Consider the following 27749-nt stretch of genomic DNA (forward strand, 5'->3'; position numbering starts at 1 on the left):
AAGATAGAATTAACATTCTTATCAAGGAAATTTACCTACTCTACCTCAAAGATTCAGCAAAGAATTCAGAAGGTCAGACTTTCATCCTATAATAGATCTTTCCTTCATAACTTCATCAAAGAATGCTTTATTATTTTATTTTATTTATTTTATTTTATTTTATTTTATTTTATTTTATTTTATTTTATTTTATTTTATTTTATTTTATTTTATTTTATTTTTTCCTCCTTGAAATTATATTTAAGGTTTCTATGCAGTGCATTGTAGTATTCTTATTTTTCAGACATTTTTAAAGTACTCGATAGGCTTTGGCCAAAGATCCATTTGTCAGAGGCAGTAGGCTGTATTACTTGCTGGATATAAGACATTTAATTAGTGCCTTAAAAGAATTATGAGCAACTGAAGCTAGGATGAAAAGAACACTACTGTTTCTATATATAATAGGCTCTAAACTGATGAGGAATATGGATTAATCTCTCTCATCAAACCAGGCATTGTAATTTTTTTCTCTTTGTGTTTTCATACAGTCTTACTGAGTTGAACATCCTGCACATGCACACAAAATATTTAAATAGATGTCTAATAGCTAATTCATTTCCTAACCAAACTATTAAAGTTATGATGAATATGTAGGTTTGAACTTGTTCCCTTCTCCAATTTGCTCATTTGAAAGAGCTTGAATCAAATTTAAACTGAAGTGTTAAAAATTTTTAATTATTTTTTTTCAAAGGTAGTTTACTTTGGAGTTTGTCATTTTTACAAAGAACATGTGAGATAAAGTTCACCTAAGTCTATGAAAGTTATGATCAGAAAAATTTCTAGAATAAAGCCAGATTTTTTTAAAAGAGTGATACATTTTAATAAATTTTATGACATAACTTGTCTCATGAAAAAACTTGGAGGAGGGCGTATTTATTTCAATATTTACATAGTAACCTTGACAAATCTGGCATAATTAAAAACTAAAGCTATTCTGAGGAAGTAAAAGCCAAAAGAGGAACTTTTACCTAATAGAAATGAGACAGTTGAAAATACAACACAATATTTATCAACCTTGAAGAGCTGTAGGATCACATTGTTTCTTCTCACCTCCTTTGAGGAATATAAGAGAATTGACTTTAGGCTAGCATAATTTATACATCAAGAATACAAGACAAGAAAATGGAGCTAGATTCTTTACCTATTAATTTTCTGTAAAGAGGGACCCCCCCAAAATATTTATTTTAAATGTCAATTTCTTTCTGGTAAGAGAGTTCAAATCATGTCAGGGTCACTTACATTAACTCTCCAAAACTAGAAAAACTGTAGTCTCTGTTCCTTCATAAGCCTCTGTTCCTGATTTATTAAACTGAATGTGAAGAAGGTAATGGTGCCCCATGCTGTTGGATTGTATATTTCTAATCTATTTACCCATTAGAAAGAACCTACAAAATGAGAAAAAAAATAATTCCAATGTATAAATCACCTTTTTTCTTTTTCTAACACACTGCCATAAATGTTAGCTATAGAGATGGATCAGGGTCACACTGCCTTTTAAAATGAAAGACAGTTTTTACAGCTGACATATGAACTAAAAATTCAGACAAAAGAAAGAAAGCAGAACTTTCCCCATGGAGTTTCATTTGATTTGGGATATGTTTCTTCTCTTTCAACTAATATAATCCAAACATGTTGATCTTTAAAGGCAGACTATAAAGGGCTGTCTGTTACGGTCACAGGGCAACATCTATCACAGAACTTACAATATTGCTCACTCTAGAAAAATGTATCAACATTTCCCACTGTTGTGTTTATGATATCAATTTGGTTTCACTAGTATGGGCAAGGACTTCAGAATAGGCAGCATTTCTGAAACATAATTCTGTGCAAAATTCATCATATTCATGGCTGTATGTGCTCCAAATACATTGACTTTTTTTTTTTTCTCCTTATACAAGAAACCAAAACCAACAAAATGAACAAATAAAAATTGCTTTCAACCATTTTTTTTATTATTATTGAAGATATTCTTTCAAGGATCCTATTCAATCATTACAACATATACTGTGAGGAACTAACTGTAAATTATGACAAGGTAATGAATGGCCAAACTGATTAGTACATAAAGCTTTCAATTATGGTTAGTATAATTCTTGGGAAATACAACAATGAAGACATTTGAAGGAACAATTATACCTGTGGTATTTTTGAGATAAATGAAATTTAAATTCACAAGAAATTATTAACAAGGAACCAAATCCTTTTGTGTTTGTTTGCCCCCCTTCCTTTTTTTAATATTTTAGTATTTGAAATCTACTGTTGTTAATATTACTTTACCAAAATGTGTATGGGCTTTATAAACACCTTAAAACAAAACAAACAAACAAACAAAAAAAACCCTACCAATATTGATTTATCCTGAAGAAAAGTATTAAGAAATTGAAGTTAAATCAATCTACATCAGTCATCTGTCTCCTTGTGTATGGTGTCTATTAGGAAGCCAATGCTTTTTGTTTGAAGAATATGATTTAAGCATATTAATTATTTCATGATGTCCAAACATTTGTAGCATATTTTCTGAGGTGCAGTGTTGCAGTTACAATTCTGTGTTCATGGACGTATGTTCATGTCCAACAGTTTTAAACAGAAAATTGAAGAATTGCCACTGGACTACAGACAAACTCAAAGGATAAGAATGGTACCAAATTTTGATTTTTGTAAGCTCACATAACAGATACACTGCCTTATTTTCCCTGCAGCCTCATTGCTATATATCCTTTTCACAGGCATTTAAAAATCTTCTTTAACAGATACCTAAAAGCAGAAAATATATGCCAAGAAATTCAAGCAAGCAAGGAAGCAAGACTATTTTTAAGTCCCTTTTACATGTTGCCCAGCAATTATTCTTTAAAAAGTTGTAGCTTTTGTTGTTCTCATTTCATCTCTCTAGGCGCTCCCCCCCCAAATCCTACCTATAGGTTTGAATTGGGTCTTAGAAGCATTACTTTAAAGATACCTGTAGATTTTCTAGAAATATAGTTACTAAACTAAATCCTTGTCTAGGAATACACAGGTTGGTACTTTATAAGGTGCAATAAAACTTTGATGATATAGACAGAAGGTAGCAATAAACTTCATATTGACTTTCATATTATATCACTTTGCAATTCTGACATCCCACCTGAGTATCTCTAGGCACTTCTCAAAATAACAATTTGGCTCCATAATGTTTCTTTTTTGAGTGAAGGAAACAGTATCATCAACAACAATTTACAGACAACGAAACTTTCAGTTGAAATTAAATCAGACCCTAAAAGCTGGGGGCAGCTATTTGCATGTGTGTGACAAGAGTGTGTAGAGAACCACCAGCAAGAAAAGGTTCAGTCCTTTTTTAAGACAGTAAGTTTTATGAAGGCCGTTTTTGGGGGTGGGTATGGTAGTCACTGCACTCTAATTTTATGGATTTGGTTGTTTGCTAATGGCACAGCCAAAACTGGGAAGAGATTTATGCTCCCTTACCCATGCCACCTTGAATTAGAACCTTATTTTTTACATAACAAAGCAATGCTGCGCTAATACTAATTCAGTGGTGCTTAGCTGGAGATATGAAAGCACAGTTATTTTTATTGTTAAGATTTCAGAAATTCTACAAAAATTTCCATTGTGATTCAGTTTAAGAAGTATTTGAGTTGGGCTGTTAGCAAGCTTTATATATTTGTTGATACTCGCAAGACATCAAGTACACATTAGCCAGAAAAATACAATGAACCTAACAAGTTTGAATCAAAAATCATTTACTGTTATCTTATAGAAGAAAGGTCAAGGAAAGTTGCTAATTCAGGTAGCCTCTACGTTTCTTGGAGACAAAGACTAAAACTAGAGAGATTGGCCTCGAGTTGAGTCAGGGGTGGTTTAGGTTAGAAATTGGGAAACATTTCTTCTCAGAAAGAGTAGTTAGGCATTGGAATGGGTTGCCCAGGGAAGTGGTAGAGTCACCATCCCTGAGGGTGTTAAAGGAAAGGTGGGACTTGGTGCTTAGGGACATGGTTTAGTGGGTGAGATTGGTAGTAGGGTGATGGTTGGACCAGATGGTCTTGAAGGTCTTTTGCAACCCTAATATTTCTATGATTCTATAATCTGCATAACCTTACCCTTGTCATCTTCATAACCTTCAGACCTGAGGAGGTTTAAGATTGAATGAATTGGAAAAGATTAAGAGAATCACATTTGGCATTCTTTAACCCCCACCATGCTCATGCTATACGACCAATTGGAGTAGACTAACTCAGTTGCTCAGAAGCATGTTCATTTAGTTTATCTTGCTAGCTTTAAAAGCATTCAAACAAATTCAGCAATAAGGGCGTTGAGACAAATGGATACACTTTATTTCAGTTTTAGTGCTCTGTTCCAACACCTCGCTATAAATCTATTAGGATAATTAAGACAAACAATCGACCAGTTATATTTTAGCCATCCAGACTATCTCTACAAATATCTTGGGAAGGGAAATCATTTTAGTAAGAGGTAGGCAAGTGATACAAAGAAAGCAATGCTATTGGAACATGGGCGATAAGGTGAACAGAACTAAATCTCGTGGGATATTGTTATTGTTGTTATCCTTGATTTGAAAGGTGAAATATTTATAACAAAACTTGTTTCTCAGGAATAGATGCCTGGCTGCTAAAACTCAGAGGTAAAAACTAAGCATATAAACTTCAGCTTTGTTAGTATTACTTTGGGACTTCTTTTTAAATCTGCTTTCTTCCTTTGAGAAGAATAATTGGGCCCCTTTTCTGAGTATGCAGAATTAAATGTTTATTGATTGTGGATATATTTCTGCCATTCTCCGCCCCCATTAGGCTGGCTAAAAACTGGCTCTGTTTTAATTAGCTGCTAAGCTACTGACCTAATTGATTTTCAAAATAATTTTAAAATAGCTCAGATATTTTGAGTTGCCTACAAATTGCAGTTTGTGTGAAAACCAGCTCTATAGCTCATGACTGGGTTAAAGGAACAGTTCCATCATTTTTATTTCCCTTCCCTTTCCTCTCCTCTCCGTTCCTCTCTCTCTCTCTCTTTTTTTTTTTTTTTACACTCTTGAATGAAATCGTAGTAAATTTCTACAGTTATGTCTTACTGAGTTTATAACCATGTCCTTTCTAACATTTTAAAAACATTCAATTACTGAGAAGATTGAATCAGGCAGAAGGTAAAGAAGATACAAGACACATCAGTTCATATAGTATCATGATGAGTTAATCAATGAACAATTTAGTCTTCCCTTCAATTAAACTAGAAAAGTTGAAATAAAATACTCATGCAGCACCCTGAGCAATGTATTCTGCCTGCTGCATGCTGCTCTATATCACAGAATCATAGAATGGTATGGTATTTGCATGACACAACAGGCTGACAGTTTCAACAATAATACACTTTCTCAATATACACTTTCACAATATACATTACAATAGTTCCTTTGCCAGGATGCTGTACTACACTTCTCCTGCTCAGTCCTTATCCATAGACTAGGAAGGGGCTTCTCCTGCCAAAATACAGCAACTTTCAAACAGAAATGAAGGAAGATAATATTGTGTTTTGTTCCTTAAACTGTTATGATGAGGAGAAAAAAGTGGAGTAATTGTTTCCTTCCCATAAAATTATAGATATACGTGAGTGTGTGTTTCTGTCACTGTTAAAGTTCTATATTGTTCCTAAATATAGGTCATAAATTGAACATTGCACTTCAGCTTGTAAGGCTTAGACTCAGCTAAGCTGTTTCTAAAAATCAAGCCCATTGTTTCTCTGCTTCATAAATGCCAGTCTATACTCCAGCCATTTTTGTAAAACATCTGTTGCACCAAATCAAATGTAGATCAGCAGATCTGAGTACATTTTGACTAAGAAGAAGGACTGTATTTTCAAATAGTGATCCATGTTTAAGAAGTTAAGAAAGTAAACCGGTTTAGACAGTAAGAACAAAGATTTAATCTCAAGATTTTTTTCTCTTTAAAGAAACTTATTTAAATGTATATATGTGTATATACGTGGTTTTTAAGCATTGTCACAAATTTTCTTTTGCCATGTAATGAATACTACTATTTTATGTTGTTGTGGTATAAAGAAGAAATGATAGACAACCACTCTTTTCAAGTATTTTTTTTGTCTGAAAGTACAAAGGTCCATTAAATAATATTCTTCATTTTCCCTTCCTCTTTTACATCACCTTTTGCTTTTACTTTTTAGTGGAACCTTATAAAATATTTAAAACATTAAACCACATAAATATTAAAAACACATTGAAAGTTTTAAGCCATTCACCACGTAATATATAATTTACTTGAAAAATACAGTAATGGTTGGGACTACGTATTCCTTGCTTTACCTATTATGATGAGAATTGAAAGTATCACACTTCTCTTTTGAAATTTGTATAAATCAAATTATTAAATCAAAGAATCATGTTTCTTACAGAGTACCTGTTTTTCCACTAGTTGTCCATCTAGGAAACTCGTAACTCATGATGAAGACAATAAAATTGAACCTGATCCAATTTCATGAACAATCCATTTTCAAATTGCGGTTTTAGATGCAATTTCCTACTTTATATATATTTATATTTCTTATTGATATAAATCTGGAATTTCTTATAAAAAAAATATGGAATTTACCCATGAAACACCCCCACTAAACAGAAGAATAGTATGCATTTCACAAATTTAAAATAACATCAGTGATTTTACTCTCCAAATGAAAGTGCTTAATGTTATAGATTCAAAAATATGTCCTTTATAAGTAGGAGATGCAGCAACTGAGAAGTAAATTAGGCTCTCCAACAACTTGTTGCAATGGTAGGCTGCTATGGAGACCATTTCAGCTGCCCAAGTAATATATTCAAAAGATTGTGAGGGAGGATAACAGACTTATGTGTCAGACCTGTTGCTATTGCCAGTGCCAAGGAAATCTATCTTCAACATAAAGTGGTGGACAGATCCCACATGAACATGTTAACCTGCAAGCATACAGTTCTCAGAAGTTCTCCATGTTACCGTCCACTCTGTTAGGATTGACATGTGCTCGTGGAACTATCTGACCTTTCAAATCATTATTCTAGGTCTTGTACATAAGTAATTATAGTTGGTTATAAGGAAAGTTCTACATAAAGGGCATGTAATGAAGAAAGTTTTCACACATTGTTTGGTTAAATTATGTAGACATGCCAAATCCTCTGGCACATTAACTATGTCTAATTCTACTGGTGGTGGAGTACAGCATTGCCTCTTCCCCATAGTCCTGGTCTTTGAACACAGACTGGCCATGTACTGTCTCCTGTAACTCTCTCACACACCTAGGTTTTGCTACAGAGGAAGCCTGGTCACACAAAGAAGCCACAGAGTCACCCTCCTGCAGGTCCCACAGGTGATGGACATAAAGGAATTGGCACAGCAGGCTGCATAACAAAGCCATCTCTTCTTCACCCAGAGTGCAGCTGGTGCACATGGACAGGGCAGTGAAGGACCTGCACCCACTTCTGCAGTCTCTGTCCCTGGCTTTCAGTGGGCTACATTGCTTTGCACCAGGTGAGGTCCGCTGAGATAGTTAGAGCTAGTTAGAGCTAGTTTACAAGCTACTTACTGAGTTGCACATACAATTAAAAGCTCCTATTTTTTTCTACTTTCAAACTGATTTCTAAAAATCTTGTGTGTGTGTATATATGTATATATAAGATTTTTAGATTATAATGATTTAATGATATGTATATATAGGAAATCATTATAATCTTGTTTTCAGTTATTTCAACAGGATAAGAAGAAAATGTTTTAGTGAAAGGTTGGAGAAAGGGATCAAAACAAATTTAGTTTGTAGTAAACATTTGATTGATAACTGTGTTTTCACAAGTTTGTTTATTGCCTTCAACTGCTAATGGTTTTATCCATCTGTGTAACATTGCTGTTTGATCTTGTACTGCCTGATTGTGTCAGACCCGCTCAAGTTCAGGTGTCCAGAAAGGTTGTCCTAAGACTGAATTTATACAATAGACAAAATAGGAAGGGAAGTTTGGCTGTTGAATGAAAAACTAATCAACTGGCAGTCTGAGTACTGAAAGTATTTTTTTTTCTCTGAGCTTGCTAGATGTTTCTCTGTAACCTTGACTGAGCTAGGCTGTGTTACAACCTGGCAAGAAGAACTACTATCCAAAGATCAACACATCCATAGTCAGTGACAGAGGCAGCTTACAGAACTCTAGATTTACTTGGTGGGGCAAAGCTGGAAAACAACTGCTTAATTGCTCTTAAAAAGTAAAACAAAACCAAAACAAAAGAACAACAAAAACAATGAAAATATATAACTGCATTTAAGTTTAGCCATACATGTAATTCACTCTTGATGGAACCAAAGGTGTTCTCAGACTGTTCCCCTGCCCTTTTCTCATTCACTTGCACCAGTCAAAGCTAGCAAACACCACCCTACATAAAGAAATAGCCAAAAGGTTTTTATTTTGCATGCTGCACAGACGTCTCTAATCTCTGTAACAGTATTTACCAATACACATACCTGGCTCCTTGTGTTCTGAAGCATATTGTGGCTGCCACTTTTCTTGTTAGCTTTTTGTGTATTTGGAAATGTCTTTCGAGCATGACCGCACTCTTTTCTCTTCATTAAAGATGTATCTGTATTGCATTCCCTCCCCCCAAATGCAATTATTTAGCCATTTCCTGCCACCTCGTTTTTGACATAGGGGGCCCTGCTGTCCAAATGAAATTTTAATGAAGGCTTGAGGATGTGCTTGTGTATTGTTAAGTCCCACTGCAGTCCTGTGACATGCAAAGAACAAGAGTTGAACATTCACAGTTAGTGGGAAAGTGTCGTTTTATTACTTTCTAAAAGGAACAAATGCTGTCATATGCCGTATGCTCTGCCAGCTCCACTACTCCCAGTACTTTTGTTGCTGCCCCATATGCATTACTGTGCAGTCTCTCCTTGCTGTCCAATCTGACCAAGATGACCAGGATCCCACAAGCCAAGAGGTATACTTTGAATATTTTGCCCAAGCTGCTTACTTCCACTAATCCTGTCACCACAGCACTTTGATTTTTAGAAAGGCAACATTTCACCACACATTACACAAATAACCTCATTACCTTCTATTGCACAAACTTCGCTGTTCTTATTCCTATTCTATTCCATTTTTTTCTTCTTTTATCAGTGAAATCCTACTTTTAACATAAGAAATCCAACTGATCCATAATCACTTCAAATTACAAGTTAAAGAAGCAATAAGATCTTCAGTTTTTGCCTGTGAGATCCTGTGCAAGCTCCAGGGGCCATGCACATACACCAACAGTACCTACTCTATGCTTAGCAACAAGGCACGCAATGTCTTCATGGACATTTTCTTGCTACAATCCCAACCTTCCATTCCCTTATTGCAAACACTTACATTCAGTATATTCCTTCAAATTCAACAAATAAGCCATTAACCACACAGAACACAACAAAGTTCTCACACAGACCAGATTAATCTCCCGGACATCAGGTGCAAAAGAGGTTCTCTGGAAAAGCCCAATTGCCTGCAATGGTGTTACTGACTATTACTCCCCAAGTATGCTCAGAAGTACTAAACTATAGCTGAATGGAAAGTTTAGTTCTTGCTTTTCTGAATTTTTGAAAACATGGTTAAGCTTATTTGAAATATTTCAGCAATCTCAAAAACTTTTATAATTCCAAAAAAAGTCCATTGGCTTGCCTTCCTAATAAGATACAGCTGAACATCCTCAGTTAAATTATTTCTATAAAATCTGAAATACAGCAGAAATATGAAACATGTAAGCTGAAAAAGGCTGAGGGTTGGTGAAGATGGTGTTTTAAACAGGAAGTTCTAAGTGACATTAAAAGTTGACACTTCAGTTTCACTTCCAATTAACTTTGTTTCAGAAGTCTGATGTAATGGTGATATATACATGTATGATTCTAGATATTTTGAAGCTGCCTTTAATAAGGAAAATATCTCACAAAATTAGAGATTTGCTGAGAACAATGGTAAAAGAATGGCTTCCTTACAAAGAAATCCAGCTAAAAATATGCTGGGTAAACTACAGAGTGCCAACAGAAGTGAAGCACCAATAGTTTTTAGAAGGAAGAAGTCTCCTTTTGAAGTTATATTTTCTATCTTCAGACTATTTCAGTTTGTCAATATTCACCATGGCATCAGCTTCAGCAGTTTAGTCTGATATTTTGAGTACAGATAACTAAGAAGAGACTTGCCTAAATTCAGACTGATAATAGTATGAAGAAATACATGTTAGTTGTAACTAACTTGTGACAGACCTCTTCTGCTGTTTTCCAAGAGGATAAGTGAATGTACGAATTTCTATTTCTCGTGGATTGTGAGTGCTTATGATTTTTTTTTTCCAATTTTCTCTATTAAAAGCATTATGCAACAGTCATATACTTGATATCATGCAATGAAATGAGTAAATGGAGTACAAACTAGGGAAAATATTGTATGCTGAAAGCTTTTATATGGATTAAATTATGAGACAATCACATGATAAATAAAATATTTTAAGAAAATATTTTAAGGAAATATCATGTTTCTGAAACACACTGTTCTATCAAATGTGCATTTCTATTTCCTCAAATAAAAACTGAGATCACATTATCTTCAGTTTATTAGTAGTAATTGTCAGATTTAAATTATTTCAACACTTAATAAAAAAAACTCACAGAACTGTTTGATAAAACTCTTGATGCAAGTATTAACTTACATTCTTCTATCATCATTAACAGGCTATTCTTAGCAGGTTTCCACAACATACTACATTGTCTTTTCAGAAACAAAAAAAATATAATTTGAAGTGGGTAAAATGAAATTGGCATGTTTCAAAGAGGTGAGAGAAAGTAGGCTGTGGTGACAGAAAATCAGACCTAATAGAAGTCACTGAAACACAAAGTCATGCTATACCCCACATAAGCAACAATCACAAACTTTTCAGCTGTGTTTGTTGCTTCCAGGAGAGTTTTCCTGACATACCGTTTTGTACAATAGTTGCATTTGTGCCCAAGGAATGATAGCCACTCTTTAATGTAACCTATCTTTCATTGAATACTGTCATCATTTTTAATGCATGCAGAATTAGATTCTTGTAATTTTAACTACCTTAATTTTCAATACATGAAAGAAAGCAACATGAAAGAATATTCAGTTGTTCTAAGTCTTTCTTAAAAATTTCATCTCCAGCATTCATAAAAAGTGCAATTTCACCTCACATAAAGCACCTTTTCACAGTCTGCAGTTTGGGGACTATTATATTATTATCCTAGAGAAATATGCTTATATATTTCCATGTATTAAAAGTTATTAAATTAAATATCTTTTGTAACTCTTTCTCTTCTGGTAAAGTTAAAAAGAGGAACAAAAAACCATCATTACAAAGTTGTCTAGATTACTTTATCTATCTATAGTTCAGTTTGATCAGGTTTCTGATATATGAACTGGATAGGTAACAACAAAAAAATAGTTGTTTTCACTTATTGTTCATTTACAGACAGATGTAATTTCTGACGTAAATATAAATTTTTTCTGTCCTAAGTGATGAAATATCAAAATTCAAATGTCTAAACCCCATGCTTTTCCCTTCCCCTACTCCCATATCCTAAAATCCTGATTTCCTTCATAATAATTAACTATATAATCTGGAAAAAGTCAAACCTTCATGATACAAGGAACGCTTCCACAAAAATAACTCAGATTCAGTCACTCTTATTTATGGAAATCAATAATTACAATGTTTCTCTCAATTTCTCCTAGTTCTTTGCCTCAGTTTGGCCAGGTTATTCAGTCTTAGAACCTAAACAACTTCAAGCATTTTCATTTCCATTCACCTCAAGACCTCAGTCTCTACCCTAGCTAAAGGAGACCTAATTTATTCTGCTGCTTCTACCATGAACACTTCCATAAATATCCAGAAAACAAGTCCATCTCTGGCAAGACCTTTGCCTGGGTAATTCTGTGTACTACTAGAAGCATCCTTGCTTCTCCCTCAAGTCTGCTTGTGCACAGTTGCTTTCATTAGGGACATTATTTATTTATTTATTTATTTTATTTATTTATTTTTAGGCTGAATATAAAGTTAAATCTATAGCTACAAAATGCAGCATAGCTGTACAATTGCTTGATCTCTTGAGTCAACCTTCTGCCTCTCCAGACAAAAAAGAGAATTTCATAAAGAGCTGGATGGTCTGTCGAAGACATGCCAAAAGAGCAGGGAGTACTGATCAATTATCATTAATCAACCCTGCCTTCAGAAAAAACAAAATCTATGTGGATGGGATTCAATGTATCTGGAAGTGTGAATTTCATACATGTAAGCATAATTCAGATAGAGTAACTTTTATAGGAGTTTAGAAGATTTTCTGGTTCCATATGACCTCCATGCCTCATTTTTGATCACCTCACTACGAGAACTATGCTATTATCTTTTTTCCCTGATATCAGAACAATTATTGATGTCCTTTTTTTTTTTTTTTTTTTTTGTGACTAAGGGAAGGTGCCAGTGTCCTTTCAGAAGTCATCCAGGGCTGCTGACAGAGGGAAAAATGGTGCCTGTACCCTCAGACCTGCAGCCCTGAGCCACAAGCACCCCACCGGTTGGGGTGGATTTCTGGTAGGCTTCATAGAAAGGGTGCCCCTTCAAACTTTCCTTAGGCTTGTATCTTGCACCACCTCTGTGACTGAATACCAAAAAAAGAACTGAAGTGGCAAAATCACACAACTGCAGTGACACATACTTTCAGCATTCAATAGGAAAAAATAAGCAGGTTTCTCTACACTTGCTGCAATCTCAACTCTGACTACAATCCAGACATACTCAATTGACTGATTTTAATTCAGTTCAAAGTATATGACCTTGAGATTGAGTAATCATCTACAAAAGAGAGCTAGTAAAATGCCACACAGTAGATAAAAAGTTGTAGAAAATCAAAAAGCCAGCAAGTCACTCACAAAGTATTTATCATCACTACCACTACCAAAAAAATAAAAAGCTGCATGACCTAAAGGCCACAGCTTCAGGATGCATAATCTGTCTACAGCTATATGTGAACAAGTAAACAGTGCAACAGTTCAATTATTAACCTTAAACCACTGGAAGGAAAACCATAACAAACCACACAGATCTGAATGATATCGAATACAAAATCACGAATGAAATGATGGTGTGATGGATCCTAAAGTTTGTTATAATATATCATTTACACAAAATATAGCTAGTAAGCATGAAATGAATTTGCAATTGCTGTCATAAAGTTAAAAGCTTATACAAACACAGCAACCCCAAGCCACATTGTGAACAACAGTATTGTTGAAGTTGTGATGGCATAAAGTTTTAAATTAAGCAAACTGTTTAAAGGTAGAAAGTGTTTTGTTTTGTTTTGTTTTTTAGATTATCTACTATGCAATGTGTATAGTGGTACACGAAACATACTCTTGGACACAATCTTTTCTCCACAAACTGAAATTTTTATAGCAATATCAAAATGAGATGAACATCATCCTTTTTTGCAGATTTCTTCTTACCACGGTTTGTCATTCTTCTTCATTTGTGTAACAGTATTAACAAAGATTTTTTTTTCCTAATTAAACTTAACCTACATATCTTGTAGGTTTCTTTGTAGGTCTCTTTACCATTTGATATTCGTACTTTCAGGCTTTTCATTTTCAATTTACTCATGTTTACAGATATCAAGCAACAAATATTTTTAATTTTGAGTAGAAATTTAGGTAAAGAGTGGGATTTTTAAAAAATTATTGTTTATATTTTTAAAAGTGAAAATATTGATTTTAAATAAGATGTCTTGAGGGACCTAAAAAAATCAGGGCTAGAAAGCTTAAGGGACTATGTTATGATGCTTCCAAATGCCAAATATCAGATTAAAATTTAATCCAACAGATTTCCACTCAAATCAACATAATCTTGCCTCCTGACTTTGTTTCTGTTAAAAAAATAAAAAAAAAAAAAATTGATGCAGCCAACCCATATCCAAACCTTATGTGTTTGTGAGCATTTTCTTTAGAGTAGCTCTTTGCCGAATCTCTGGATGCAAGGGCACAGTAGCAGTTGGGAAGCATGAGGTAAAGTTCTGTATTGGATGCTTCAACCTCATTTCTCCCTTCAAGACTGCTTCATGATACAAACCAAAGCACGCTAAGCAGAAAAGAGTGAGAGATGCATTTCCAGAGTACTCTTGTGATCTGAATTAAAATGGTCATGCCACCAACAGAGCCACTGAAGACCAAGGTACCACTTATCTGCTTTGCGGAGGTGGCAGAAAAACAATCTTCAGATCAGTAGTCAGCTGAAGCTGACATTTCTTAGCCATTATCCTTTTTATTTTCCTTCCCATAAAAGCTCTTTATAAGGACACTTAATTCAGCCTTAGATTGCCTAATTCTGAAATGTATTTTGAAATGTACTTTAAAGAATCACTGGGTTTGGTGGAATTATTGACTTACCTATACATTCCTAAATATGTAGTCTTTCACTGCCACTGTAGTATGGGCAGCTGAGCTAATGAATTGCTGCTTAAACAAACCTTATAAATTCCACCTGAATTATGGTAAAGTAGATACTGAGGACTGCAAAGGTCTGTTTATTCTACTTTCTTTTCATCTTGGATCATGTTCAGGATACTTCTATCCAGTCTTTTATCTCATCTTTCTTCTTTTGTTCTCTATTTTAGCAACTCTATAACCATCATTCTTCAGTTTTATTATCTTTAGTTTATAAATGCATTTCTGAAAATTATTTCTTACATATGCTTCTTTCATGAATTGCACTGAAGACATTGTATGTAATCCAGAATTGTTTAAAATAAGTGGAAAACAAAGCTCAGGGAAGCACACACTTGCTAAAACAAAATTACAGTGCTTTGAGTTGCATCTTATATAAGAATATCATTGAATAGATGATACATTAAAGGAATTCATTTGCAGTTTATAAGGGGTTAATAAAACAGTAACCCCTTACTGAAAATATTTAATGAAGATTAAATCAAACAGATCAAATGTTTATTCTTAACAAAATGTTTATTCTTAAAACAAAACCAAGCACACTACCACCACCAAAACCAAAACAAACAACAACAAAATAAAACAAGAAAATCCCATAAAACTATCCATAAACTAGTTCATTTCCATAACACACTTATAGCATTTATTAATTCATAAATACTTGACACACAGCCTTGATAAAAAGAAGAACAATGTCAGTAGTGTCATAGATATTGGGTTTTGTTTGTTTTTCCTAATAGTGCTAGCATACTTAATTCCAAACTGAAAGGTTTAAGAACACTTTGTAAAGTGAGAAATTGAATAAAATTTAGGAAACCAAATTTTAACTTTTAGATTTTAACTTTTACTTTTTAACTTAGATTTTAACTTTTGTATCTATGGAAGGTTGGGATTAAGATGAAAGAGTCTCTCAAAAACATTTTCACTTCAAATTTCATGAATTTAAAAAGCCAAAGTGAATTTCAACATTCAAACCACATTCTTGTTGAGAAGTGCTTTTAACAATAAAAACAAAGCTTTATTAATTTATTTATTTTAGATTATGGCAAGATATCTGTTATGACGTTATGACTTTAATGATATTACAGTACTTTTTCACTGCAGAGGTTTTAGTTGTTCAAAGTGTGCTTTCTTCTGAAATGCAGCCCACAGAAATTACTCTCATAGGGGTTTTATTCCTTCATCTTGAGGAATATAAATTTAGATTCTATTACTAATTGCTTCCTTGTAATCAAGGAGTTGACATCTGGGGATTTCATAATCCTCAGGCTGCATTAAACAGAAGGATAGCTCTAATGCAGTTTCTTGAAAGAGTCAGATAACATAGACCTTCATACAAGTTTGACTTGAAAGGAAATTCTGACCTGTTATTGTTTTTTTCTTGGCAGTCATCTTAATATTAAATAAAACATAATTTAGAACTTTTTTTTTTTTCATTAAAAGTATGCTATATTAATTATGGGAGAATTGACACATTTTATAATAATGAATTTTGGAATTATGCAAAATGTAGAGTTGTACACTGAAGTAAATTGATATTGAATTTTTTTGAATATATTATACATACGCAAAACTTTTTGTTAGAACAAGTCAGGTCTTGGAGGCTGTTACAGAAGTAGACAAATATAAATAGAAGAAAATTTAAATAAAAGTTGCACTGACTCTGGTTAAGGTGATCATTAAGAACAACCAATATCATCAGAAGTAGAAAGAGGATGCAGAATGGTGATCCCAGTTGTTCCTACAACCCAAATTTACCAGGTATAAATTTAGATGAATTTGAAACCTTCTCTAAAGGGTTCTTAGATGAACTTACTGTCTTCTAGGCATTACTAGGATTCTGCTGTTGGCTTCTCTTAACTGTACTAAATACTCTAACTTAATGTAAAACAGTATCAGAGTCTGAAAGTAAGCTGTGCTAATTCACCAAGGCACAAACAGGTATGCTACTGTGGGTGTGCTACCCAGTAAGATAATTCAATTTTATTTTTAAAAATTAATTTCTTAATTAAATGTTTTTCTGCATGTTTCACTGAGGAATCCATACTCTACCTTCAAAATGTACAATATGAAGAGTACCTACCTGACACAAATAATTTGTGACACAAATCATTAGCTGAAGAAAGGAAGTATAATAGTACCTACTGTTGTCTCCTTCAGATGATAAAGCAGATTATTTTGATCTCCAGGTCCTTTAGAGAGTCACCTTCCATTTAATTTAAGCATAAATATTTGCAAAGGAATACAAACAAAATCTCTGTGAGTTTCTGACATGGATATGAAGGAAGCAGACTCCTGCTCCACCTTCCAAAACAGTGTTTCTGTAGCAAGAATGCTAGACAAGAGGCAGTCATTGTCTCTTTACATTAAATATTAACTATAACTTTTGTACTCATTATTACAGTATGCTGTAATGGAACTACATCCAGGAGCATGTTATATATTGTTCTTGACCAGGCTTTCAATTACCATAGGATTTGACATCAGTAAAAAGTCTGATAACGAATCAGAAGAACTTCATGACAGAAGTGCTCATTTATTTTTCATTCTCATTAGTTTTAAAACACTAAATATAGAAAATTACAGTCAATAAACAGTTAGGCAAGTATCATTAGGTAGAACTTACCATAATCTCCTTCTACATCTATTACAACAAATAACAGGATAGGTCAAAGAATGTATAGTAAAAAAAAATAAAAATGTTTTGATAACAAGCTTTCACAAACTACTGTTTAAAATGCTAACACATCTATAAGATGTTACATAAAGAAAGTAAAATGCTGCAGGAAACCATTTGTATTTTTTGGACATTTCTCTATGAGATATGTAGGTTTTTCAAGAAAGATGCTTCATTATTTTTCCAAGAAAACTGTATCTAAAGAAAGGTATCTCAGAGGCTTTGCACCTATAGAATTAAGATCAAAAAGAGGAAAAATAAGTTCCTGAAAAAACAATTCCTAGAAATGGGTTGTAAGAGAGACAGCATGTGACTAAAAGAAACATCCTCAGTCAGAGTTTTGTCATTGCATGCATACATCACATGGCACACCCATACATCTATTATATTTATAAAATAACACATAAAACCAGTTCAGATTTCTTGCTTATATTTTTTCTATTAAAAAGGCTGTCTTGTATAGTTGTTTCTTGGATTGTTTGAAATCTAGTTACTAATCTAATTTCCTATTCAGTGCACACATAACTCTTTAGCTCAAGAATCTCCTTCCTGCCTCTACTTGCACCTCTTACATAGCTGTAGGCTACATTCCTTTCAATTCGTTGGAACAGGCTTGTTACAAACTTTAATAGGTTCTCCAGACCCTGAACATCCTGACAGTAAATGTTTTCTACAACTGTTCGCATCTGTCAAATTCATTTTTCTGGATGATGGATGACCAGACCTGTTTTGTATGTTAACATTTGCAATGTAACAAAATGTGAAAAATGCTAATCCAGTGCTCTGGAATCACTCCCCATGTTCAAATTATGGATATCAAAAAATCACTTTTTCCCTTCACAATACTTCATACTTGCACATATGCTGTGAATAGGAGTTCTGCTTGCTGTTTTTTTTGTTTGTTTGCTTTTTTTAATAAATAAAGGTGTGTAAAAGCAACCCAAAGACAGATAAACAGCTGAAATATAAACAGAAATGAGAAAGGAGGTAAAAGACTGGCATTCTGGTTCAATAACCTGTGATTGTAGTAAAAGTAAGAGTGCACTTGTGATCACAAGGTGTAAAGAACATTTCAATTGCAGCTTCAAGGTGTTTCAAATGGTGTGAAGTTTAAAGAACTCCTCAGAATAGGTTATGGGTGAGTATGCACTGCTATCTAGGCAAAAATATGAGCATGTAACTTCACTGCTCAGCTGAGAAGAAATCATGTATCATATGAAATACACTATAATCCCAGGGACACTTTATATATTTTGAGCAAGAGATGCTTTGTGGATTCAAGCATTTAAGACATATTCACTGTAAGATCTTCGCATGAGGGTCAAATAGAGACTCTAAATCTGTCGTACGAGAGCTGTTTGCCTGTGCCTGTATTTTCTGGATTGTGAACGACAAGAATTTGGGTGCTAGATTGGATGACCTCTAGATGTCCCCTTCTACCTAAACCACTCCGCCGTCTGTGACGTACTCCAATGCCCAGAAAATATGAGAGCACCTGAGGCCATCCCTGAGCTGTAGCACAGCAGGACAGGGTGGATATCCCACAGCCATTTGGACCATTTTTTGTACCCTCGGGATGCCAGAGATCCCTTCCTCATTCCTCTGCTGATGTGCTCCCCTCTCCACATCCCTCAATGCTCAGACGCACATAGATTGCACCTACAGAAACCCTGCACACCTTGCCTACTGCATTAAGGTGACATGAGAAGGTTAACTTTTATTACAGCCAAGTGAATAACCTGAAATTGATCATTGAATGCATTCAGTTTATTTGTTTAATCTAGCACCCCTGAAATCTAGGGTGGTGAGGGAGGGTGGAACCAACTCAAATCAAAGATTTTGCAGTAAAAGGATCATGAAATTCTGCTATTTTCAACGTTTAAAAATCACCTGGGAGTTTCTTTGCTGAATAATTCTCAGACTGGAAAGTATTCACACAAACATATAGGACAGAATGCTTTCTTTATGTTTATAGAAAGTTTTGGCTCTCCATTATAGCTAGTGTCCAATCCCCCCGTCCCCGTCCCCCAGTCCCCCCGTGGTTTCTTCTGCACTAAATGCACTAAATACAATATTTATTTCCTTTAAAACTAACTCTTGGCAAATTTTTAAATTTGAAGGTGAATTTCCCTCCTTCCCTCAAGGAAGAAATTATGCAAACAACAGAACCCATGCACCAGAATTAATAGTTATTCAGTGTTCTCCCCACTCCACACCTTATTACTTGCAAGTTAATTATGCTAGCAAACACACTGCTTTGGGACCCACCAGCACCTGGGTTCAGAGCAAGTACTGAGTTTCTGATTGCTCCAAGTACGGTGGAGAATGAACTCTCTTCTCCCTGGTACCCATTTGATAACCACCAGAAGCTGTCTCTTTCCAAACATCTCTGTGATCTTCCTCTCTGAGGTTTTGTCTCTTTATGCCTGTCTTTTATGAATGAAAGTGCCTAAATAATAGGAACTGAATTCAGATCAGCAACATTGGTAGCTACAAAATCCATATTGTAGTAACATCAAAACCAAAATTATTTAAAGCATTTCTAGCAAGGGCTTTATTCACTAATTAAATGGATGCTGCTGAATTGCACTGCTTCTTCCTATGAACAATGCATGCACATATGCATAAATAGTAATCACTAAGATTACAGGTGGGCTTTTGGTAAGATAAATACATGTAAAACCCTCACTCCTCAGTATCCTAATATCAATAGAATAAGAACAGAGGTATTTCTCTAAGACCATTTCTCTCATTAAAAGACAGGACAATATAATTTCTCTTTCATTAATTTTCTAAAACAGGAAATTTATGTTTAGTGACCAGCTCTGTAAAGCTCCTGTCTTGCCAATTAATGAACTCCTCCGCTGAGCCATCAAAATTAAAGCCAACTCACTTGTCAACAGTGGGCACCAAAATCAGTAGTTGAGTTTCTACTGGGCTGTCATTTTTTCATGTAGCAGATAATACATGGACTCCAGCCCAGTCTGTTACAGATATTCCATTTGTACATTGTCCCATAGATAGTTCTGTAAGAAGTTATCTTTTATTTATTTATTTATTTATTTATTTATGTATTTACTAAAGTTATCTTCTTACTGAGAGAGACTATACAATCTCACAAATTCAAATGATGTGAAATCTGGGTCTAAAGTCTAGCAAATCTCTCCTCTTTGATTCATGCATATATCAAGAAAAAACATAGTGCTAATCCATATGCTTCTTACCTGTGACAGAGTTTTAAGTTGATCTGCACACCAGCTAATTCTTTATATGTTATGTGTTTCCCTCAGAGGCTCTTAATTCAGATGGCTGCTGTGTGCTCAGATGTCCTCATTAAGGGTTACAGAGGCACTGTGAAACCTATGCAACAACCTCCATCCAGTAATTTGAAAACAGACATTCAATCTATTAAAAAAATAAAAAATAAAAAATCCAACTTTACCAATCATTTACTGAGGCCAAAGGGTTTTATTACAAGATTTAAGAGTTCAAAGAAAAAAAAGATTTGCCTAGCCTGCAGGTTAGGGGACTGGACTGGCCTTGGAGAGACTGAAGATCCAGTCTCTATGCATAATTCAGAGAAATCTATATCAAGCCCGCTATTTTAGCTCAGTCAAGCAAGACTCAAATCTTTACTTCCCACATCCCAGAACACTGTCCTAATTATCTGTGAACATACAGAAAACAGGGTTTTGATCCAAAGTGTCATATATCAACTCCACATCTATGTTTTTTTTTTTTTTAACTTTTTTTAAACAATAACATTATCTCAAAACAAGATTGTCATTAAATGGAATTGACCTCTGTTAAACTCATATTCTGATTGATTATTGATTTTTTGAGGTTAAAGAGCATCTGAATGTCTACAGTAGAGAGGGAATAAAGCCATAATATAAGAAATAAAACTTACTTTGTATTCCTTTTTCATCTGGCTAATCGATGAAAGCCAAATTTCACGCTAATCAGCCCAAGCAGTTAGCAGGCTATATGGAAATTTAAAATGTCTGCTGATTGAATAAGGATTTAAAAAACAAACAAACAAAAAACAATATTTGTGGTGATTACCCTAGATACAAATATTGCACTAAAACATGTGCTTCATACAAATTTCAGTGATGATGACAGTAGAGATCACTGAGTTTTTGGCAACAAGAATCATTTCCCAGTGTATTCTTTGTAGAACACATTGGATACCTGCAGATGGTTTTTTCTGCTCAGGCTCTCTAGCTTTAGTCACTAGATATTATAAATGCAACAAAAATACAGAAAATACCAAGGGGGGGGGGGGGGGGGATTGAGAGAGAGGGGAAATCTAAAAATGCTAAGGTAAACAAACAAAAAATGCAAAGGACACAAAACCAGCAAAACCCCAGGTGGCAACAGAATTAATCAGAGGCTATCTGAAAAATTCCATGTCTGCTTGAGAAACAATGTGCAGAAACCTCATTCCAGATAAATTTTCCGTATAGAGGAACTTAATAAAATATTCAATGATGAATTCACGTGCAGACACAAAGATTTTCCTTACGTTACTAAGAAACATGCATGTGCATATATTCCTCCCCAATTAAAATAGTATTAAGAAATTACAGCCTAGATATTTTGCATAATTTTTGTAGTTACTAAAATTGGAAGGGGGCATATTTCTCAGTAGTTTTGCAGCATTTTGCTTTACAGCACTTGTTATTGTCAGCTCTGTTCAGGGAAGTCCTATTATCAAGTTAACACTTCTATGAACAATGAAATAGTAGCATCACTATCTGTATCATGAGTAAATACTGTAGGGTAGGATACTTCTGTGATTACACTATAAGGGTATGGGAATGGAGCTTAAAAAATTTTTGTAGCTACTGCCAAGTTATGCAGATAATTAGACAATACTGAGTAAATTTTGCATTCTTATCCACATGCATGCTGCAGAGTCTTTTCCTTGCTGCTATTCCTTGATGTTTTAGGTAAGTTACTTAGTAACTCTATTTCTTTAGTTAGACAGTCTCTCCTAACTTATGAAGACTGATTTATGGGTACTATTGAGGTTGTTCTAAAGTTCAAGAAGAAAGTGAACAATGAACATCTGTAATGCTAACAAGTATGTTACAAGCAGATAAAGTAATATTTGTGTATGGTTTACATTATAACCTTTCCCTTTATTACAGAAAACAACCACTGAAAGAAGAATCCTGGCAAGACACACTTTAGAGGCACAGATCAGCAAACCAATTATCAATCCATCAATTGATCAGAGCTAGTCTTGGGAGCAGTTTGCTCTTGGAAATGAGGTCTATGCAGATGGTATACATGTTCATGACTTGCAGAGCATCTGCACAGAATGGATAATTAGACATAAGTAGAAGACAAGAACAGAGCAACTAACTCAAAGAAAACTATAGCAGGCAAACGTATAGAGAATTAAATGATTTACTGTTGTATTGCTACAAAATGAAATATCAAACAATGTTGTCAGAGTCCAGTGACCAATCTGATCCAGTTCTTTTATGTATTCCATGTGCTGAGGTTGTAATATTTAATTTCAAATATACTTATTTTTAATATTTGATATTAGATGAGACTTTTGACCTAGGCGAGTGATACAAAATGTACTGAAATGATGATACAAGTTTAAGTAACACTTAGCAAAATACAGCAATTGCAATACACAGTTCAATCACAATTCCAGCGTCATCCCCATTACTGGTCTCCACAATATGCTCACCATCGTGACATTGGTTGTCTCCAGTCAACTGGAAAGAATATACGGGTCGAAAACAGATCAGACCTGTTGCTCTCTTTGATATTACTTCATAAGTTGTTTAGTTTTTATACTCTGTGTTGGGCTGAGCCACATATACAATCTCAGTGGGTGGTCTGGCTAACTCAGGGAGAAACATTTATACCACCATTTGATCCACTGAACTGCGATACAGACAGTTGATCCACTCAACTGACATAGCTGTTTATCTAAATCAAAGTCCACCATCTGGTCCCCTTTGTATTGATACAAAGTCAGCTTTCTTTGCAATAGCTGTGGTCAGCCAAGGCTAGCTTTATTCCCTGAGTTTTGTGGGCACATTGCCCTTGCCCATCTCCTCTGAGCTTTTTCCAGTTGTAGGGTTTTATTGGTCAGTCACAGATGTATAGTTTGCATTCATTTTACCTACAGTTTGAGAAAGTAGGAACGCTTGCATCCATTGGTCAGTCTCAGCACTCAAACCAATTTTAAATCAGAACAGTAAATGAAGTGATGTACATTAGTACTAATTTAAACCAATTGGGTTTCACTCTGAGTAAAAGGCAACTCTTATATTTACTAAAGAACAATGGCTCAATTGTTCAAGTCTTTTTTCATGGGGAAAGAGCATACAAAATTCAAAACTCAGATAATACAAGAAGAAAATTCAAGTTAAGGTATGAAAATAGCTAGCTGAGATGCTGACCCACCTTTTCTCTATGGTAGTTGCATGCTAGAAACAATTAAACAAGGCCTAGTTGTTTGAAGGTTTATCAGCCTGCAAAGGAATATTTTATATTAAAACTTTATCCTTAATTTTCCATATTGCTAGTCTTTTTCTACATGTTATAAATGTTGGATTTTTCTTTACAAGTGGCTTTACATCTCAGTTTAGTTGTAATGATTGTCTGTGGCATAACTGCAACGTCCTTGGTATTTAAATTCTAAAAATAACCCAATTTAACCAAATTCAGTCTGGCTATTTAATTATCTGAGTAAAAGTTGAAACCATCTACAAGCACTAAATAAGACTCTCCCGGAAGGTGGTATTTCCAGACAGATGGTATCATTCTCAAGCAAGGGCAAGATGCCACCCTCCCAGACTGTAAGCGAGATAACCTCATTCTTTGGTTTGGCAGCCTCACCCGATGCTGAGCGCACACATTGGACGCTCCCAGTTCTGGCAGGGAACAACCAACTCTGCTGTTCCCTGGGGCAGGGAAGACCTGCCCTGCAGCAGAGTGAGCCCAGCAGTGGACCTGCACCTCATGACCATGCCAGGACTGCCCGCACGGATGGTGCAGACCTCTCCAGGGTGGTCACCAGCCTGTCAGGTGAAAGTAGCTTCTACAATTCAGCCACATTCTCAAAGTAGTGACTTCCTAAGGATCTCCATGCAATATGTAAGTGGTGCAGAAGACTCAGTGACTGACATCTCCTCTTCCTGCTAAACCAGGGCAGATCATGTACCCCAAGGGGTACCAACAAGTTAAGCTAGGACCAACACCATTTTGATCTTATTTGTAATGCACTTACTAGATGATGAGACATGCCTTTTTTTTTTTTTTTTTTTTTTTTTTTTTTTTTAATTTTGGAGGTGATGAAAATAAAGTAATATGGAGATTTGGACAAAAAAAAAAAAAAAAAAAAAAAAGTCTTCAAGTCCCCAGGACATGAAGATCCAGTAATGTCTGGACTCCTGCCCACTAGTTCCAGTAGCCATCAGGACCATGACAGAAATGCTTTTTCCAGCCCTAATGAGAAGAAACCATGCAGCCAAGCACACTGTAGGAAAGGGGGAAAGGGTAGGCTGTGCAATCTATTGCTATAGGTCCCAGGCACACCATTACCTACTCTCTGCATGCAGACTCACTGCCACCATTGCAGCTGGTGCATATAAATTGTGCACATAAGTATAAACATGGCAGAATAGAAGTGATTATTCCAGTTATCCCTGAGCTTGCAAAGGCCCAGATTTAAAAATAACAAAGGTATTGTTTTGACCCTTCCCATAGCCTATAAAAATCTTCTACAATTGCCACTAACTTATCTTAATTAGCAAATAATGATTTTCATTGTAGTCTATTCACAAGACTTTAATTTCATCTATATAGGAAGTGCAGTGTTTGTTAATCCTTCTGGAAAATCATACAGAACAAAGGAGGGACTGACACACATGCTAGATTTCTTTAAAGATTCTAGTTTTAAATTAATTTCTACACAGACTAATTAACAGATTTACTTACAAATTGCCATAAAATTCATCACACATTCTGTGTAAGTTTTTGCATGTACATTATGATATTTCTCTTTCACAAGTGGCTGAACACTGTTCTTTGCAAAAATGCACATAATTTATAAGCAATTGGTCCCTCCTTGATTTAGAACTTTAAAAACACTCTAAAAAAGCCCATTCACTAGCTAATTTCTTCCTATATTCACATTTTCTTCTGTAATATGACATTGAAAGTGTTTTCTGATATATATACAACATTAAAAACAAGCCAATTAAGTCTGCAACCATTCTCTAATCATGACTGTAATTTATTTTCTGCTAAATTTACCCCTTCTGGTATAGCAATTTGAAAAGATGCTTAACTCTCTTGGACATGACTGCCATTTTTATGACTTCCTAACGCCCATTTTCTAACAAAGATTATTACATGTGCTTGAGTACTTTTAAGCACTTCATTAGGCACCTAAAGGGTCATTGGGGCCTTCACCATTGTTAAAGTTAAGCACATTCATAGGTCTTTTCCGGATCAGGGCCTGAATGTTTACATGAAAATGTGATTTATTATTATTTTTTTTTACATACCAAACATAGATCATACACAGAGCTAAAGTAGAGACAAAATTAGGCAGAATAATTTATTCAGAACTCAATTTCAATTCAATTTTAACACAAAATACACTAGATTGTGTGTTGTTATACCAGTTTGGCAGACTGGATGATAACATGTATAGTAGGCATCTTGTTTTTAATAAAGGCTTCAAATTGTATTATATTTAGAACTCTAAGAAAGCTTCTCATACTGTGAATCACAATAGATTATCAGATAAGGATTCTGTACAAATTTATACATTTCTTGGGGATTTCAATGCAAGTGTTTTTTTTGTTGGTTTTTTTTTTTTTTTTTTAATGTTCAATAGCCTATTTTGAAAGCATATCATCTTATTGTCTTTAAAGGAATAGTAAATAATTCATCTTCAGTGCTAGTATTCAGAAGCAAGGCTGACCACTGACAATGTTCAAATAACATTCATTATTTACACATAAGTTCTGCCTCAGATGTAATTATAAATGACATACTTAATTTTTGCTATGCCTTAGCTGATTATACAAAACACTCCATGTCCATGTATAATACATATTTAATGTAATTTCAACATAAGCCTCCTACCCACAGATTGAAAAAGAAATAAACTTCACTAGCCTTTATTAAGAACATCCAAATCACCAATATTTACTTATTAATGAAAGGAAAAGTCATTGGCAAAAGGAAGGCACTGTAGGCCATAATGTAAACAAACATTACAATGAAAATATGCTGACATATCAATAAAAACATTATAAATAATGTCTTTCCTTCTGAGGGAAAGGACCAAATCAAAGAGTTCATAACATTCACCAGACATATGCAATCTGAAAAAAACAAGGTCAAGATGATTTAAAAAAACATAATGATAATAATAATGATAATGATAATAATAATAATAATAATAATAAATAAAAGTGTAACAGGGTCAGAACAGGGTCAGGTGAGAAATCTTCTCATGATGGTTGCACTTCAGAATACTTCAGAGTTTGAGGATGCCTTTTGTTTATCAGTGTAAATTACTAATAAACTAATGAAACGGCATGAAGCTGTGACAGGGAAGGTTCAGGCCAGGTGTGAGGAAAAGGTTCTTCACTGACAGGGTGGTCAGGCACTGGAAGAGGTTGCCCAGGGAAGTGGTCATGGCGTTGAGCCTGATGGAGATCAAGTAGCATTTGGACAACACTCTCAGACATATGATTTGATTTTGGGGTTGTTCTCTGTGGAGTCAGGAGTTGGACTTGATGATCCTTGTGGGTCCCTTCCAAATCAGAATATTCTATGACTCTAGCTCAGATCATCTATTCCTGAAATCACATTAACTTCTGGGAAAACAAAACACTTTATAAATGCACTGACTTTTAACAGTAGTTTAGAAAGCTATACTGAATTAGAAAAAGAGAAAAAAAGGCCGTGTGATACTGTAATTTATGGATTCTGTTATTCTGTATACACAGCCAATACAATGGAATACAATGTAATAAATTATATTAGCCAATACAATGGAATAAATTATGCTTGCTCAAGCAATTTCAATACTGATGTTTATGAAGTCCAAGACTTAACAGATTAGTATAGCTTTGATAGGTAATTTCATTTAATTTCCATGCTCCGTTAAAAATATGGTTTTGATGCACCTTTTATTCTAGTTCATCTAAGCAAACATGTCTTGAACTGTTAATTTCCCTTCAAGCAGAAAGCATGTTCATTCAGAATGTATTTAAAAGAAAATTCAAGAGACAGGAATTACCTTTTCTTCATACTAGAAGAAGCCCTTCTTCCTACTTCATCGGCCATTATGTTAAATTCAATGCTTGATGTTAACTGATAAAAGCACTGTGGATTCTAAGGCTGCCCAGGCTGCCCTGGGATTACATTAATTTAAGCACACCAGTGGGATCATTTTCTTACTTATGGATTTCAGGCATGTTTCAGACTGTCTGCTCCTATTTGCTTGTGTGTCTTTTCTACACCATG

At 34.6% G+C, this 27749-nt stretch overlaps 1 long non-coding RNA gene across 1 annotated transcript in view; it reads right to left on the reverse strand.

The window, feature by feature from the left end:
* Positions 1-1284: 1284 nt before the first annotated feature.
* Positions 1285-27749, reverse strand: part of LOC311434614 — a 49600-nt gene continuing 23135 nt past the window's right edge. The window contains exons 2-3 of the long non-coding RNA XR_014691599.1: positions 20450-20630; positions 1285-1424 (exon numbers count right to left, since the gene is read on the reverse strand). This is a non-coding gene — a long non-coding RNA (uncharacterized lncRNA). The remainder of the gene's footprint in view (positions 1425-20449; positions 20631-27749) is intronic.

The sequence above is a fragment of the Aythya ferina genome, assembly GCF_964211825.1.
Source record: "Aythya ferina genome assembly, chromosome: 1".
NCBI classification, from domain to species: domain Eukaryota; kingdom Metazoa; phylum Chordata; class Aves; order Anseriformes; family Anatidae; genus Aythya; species Aythya ferina.